The following is a 2,741-nucleotide window of genomic DNA, read 5'->3' on the forward strand; positions in this document are numbered from 1 at the left end:
ATTTCGCTTACCCATATAATTACATGCCACATTCAATAATACGTGACACAGTCTAATTTAGTAAAAATTAAATCACACTTCAATTTTAAAACTCAAAAATTTTCTACCACACTAATTTCCTGATCTACGGTATTGCATAATGATGACAGCATTTCTGCATGGCAGGTCTATATACAAATTATAGAACCCACCACATCAAAGGAATGATGTCATCATTGTGCTATATATATATATAAGTATATTTACATATTATTATGCATTATTATATTTACACCTGAATCAAGAGCTCTTAATGTCAGTACTGGTCTGTACTATTATAAATAATAATTTTGATGTGTGTTATATATTGTAGTTATCACAGCAACATCATCAGGTGTTGTTATTATATTACTACTACTGATAGTAATAACTCTCACTGTACTTGTTATTACATATAAAAGGAAGTTATACAGTAAGTATTGACACATGTTTATTATAATCATTAATATTACAGGGTTTGCCTCATTACAACAACAACAAGAAGTACCTACTTTACGTAATGAAGCATATGAATTTAACACTTTAAGGATTATTAATAATAATTCTACCAATCCTAATCCTGCTTATGAAGAGATAAGAGGAAACAGAGGAGGAGCAGTTAACATGTGAATCATTTGTAATACTTGAATCGCCATTGCTAAGGGGAGAGTATCTTAGTGTTTCTCCCTCTCTCCTTTATTAATGTTTTTTATCATGTCTAACTCGTATATTTCCTTACTTAACTTATCTCAATTTATTCTTTTATCCTTAATTATGTCGCTGGCCCTATTTTTTTGCTTTTAAATAAAGTAATTTTACTTTAAATAAAATTAGAGATGTGTGTGTATTATAGCTTTGGTTAATTCTTCATTCATTTCCAAAAATTGTGACTCTGCATTAATATCTTGATTAAAATTATTAAAACTAAATTTTCAGAGTCATTTTGGGTATTTTTCAAAAATTGGCATCACCCACATAAATATTGTCAAATGCTCCATTTTAAAAAATTATTAATCTGCATTGGCTGCAACTTTTATATCAGAAAATGTATTAAAAATTGGGAGATAGATCTAATTTTGGAGCCATTTGTTCGGAAAAAAAACCAAAGGAAATTTGGCTTGTTTTTGAAATGGCTGTAACTTGAAAAATTTAGCTTGGAACTGACTCAAAGTTTCTACACAGCATAAGTATGTCAATATGCATCAGTAAATTTTAAAATATGGGTAATTTTGGAGGCATTTTCAGAAAAAACCTGAGGAAGGAATTTATAAAAAACTAGCATGTTTCTTAAAATGTTCATAACTCAAAAAATATTTGTCAGAATTAGCTTAAACTCTCTACATAGCATAAGTATATCAATATTAATTTTAAAATGTGTATGTATTAGAGCAAATTTAAGATGATTCGAAGTTTTAGAAAAACCATTAGCTATAGTAATTAATGCAGCAATTGATGAATTTGTTCCACTCTCTGTTGTTTCCAGTTGTTATTTGCAAAGCTCTTAGTTCTTCCTCAAGCTCCTGGAAAATAAAAGAGAAAATAATTGACATACACAGTTTTATTTTGGCAAACAGTAATTTTTTGCTAAAATCACCACAATCTGCCATTTTGTGTCATTCTTCATATGCTCAAAGACACAAGGTAGCTAAGTCCCCCCAATATAAAATCACCAATATTATATACACTGCAGCATATATGTACATGTATACATGCCTGCATTTTATCTTGCTCTATTTCTCCTCTTACTTTAACAATGGATGCTGAGTGATTGGGTATGCTTGATTGAGTGAAACTGTCCAGATCAGTTCCAAAATAGCTACACTGTACGTGACCTACTTCATCAAGAGTCACTATAAGACCATTCAGATCACTAAAAAATAATAACAACAACAATAATAATAATAATAACAACAACAAGATAATGTTACTCAAACTTTTATTGATGAATATAAAAATACCATATAACTGGTAACTTAATTTTGGTGAACTGCTAAAATATTAATAATTTTTAGTGATTGGCAGATTCTAAGTAATCAGTCAAGAGTCTTAATAAGCATAGCAATGGTAATTGTGGTCAATGTATTATTATTCAAAATTTATTTCATAACTAGACAAATGTAAAACATTAAGGGGGTGTAGCATTATGCAGCTCTGACCCCAGCCATGCTATCATCATACAGATGAGGTTATTTCACTATAAAAATAGTTAGACAATCCTACTGCCTGTACGTACAGACTCACTTCATGATAGGGCTTTGCCTAATAGTAATTAACAGTAATAGAAACTTTATATTCCAGTGGGCTACGCTCCACTCCAGTTACTGGTATTTCAAATCAAATTAAAATTTGAAACATGAACAGTAACATGTAGCTATGAATTCCAGTCATTGTTCAACTCACATACTCTACTCTTTTTAAAGGGACTGTGCCCTAATTATTTCATATTTATAATATTATTTGGGAAACAGGTAGCTTTAAATTCCAGTCCTTGTCAAGCTCACATACAGTCTAGTAAAATGTCAAAGATGTTCATCTTTATGTTGTTGTTGCTAGCTACCATTGATGAAGGAGAAGGATCAGTTATGGCTGATTGTACTGGATATAAACATGAACAATCACTGTATCTAAGAGTATGCTGTATCATTAGTAACTTGGAACAGAATGTTACCATTAAAGGAATTGGTATAACAAGATATATTTTATGTCCTAAAGTACGACCAAAG

This window comes from Amphimedon queenslandica, unplaced genomic scaffold (genome assembly GCF_000090795.2).
Source record: "Amphimedon queenslandica unplaced genomic scaffold, v1.1 AMPQUscaffold_12952, whole genome shotgun sequence".
Lineage (NCBI taxonomy): Eukaryota > Metazoa > Porifera > Demospongiae > Haplosclerida > Niphatidae > Amphimedon > Amphimedon queenslandica.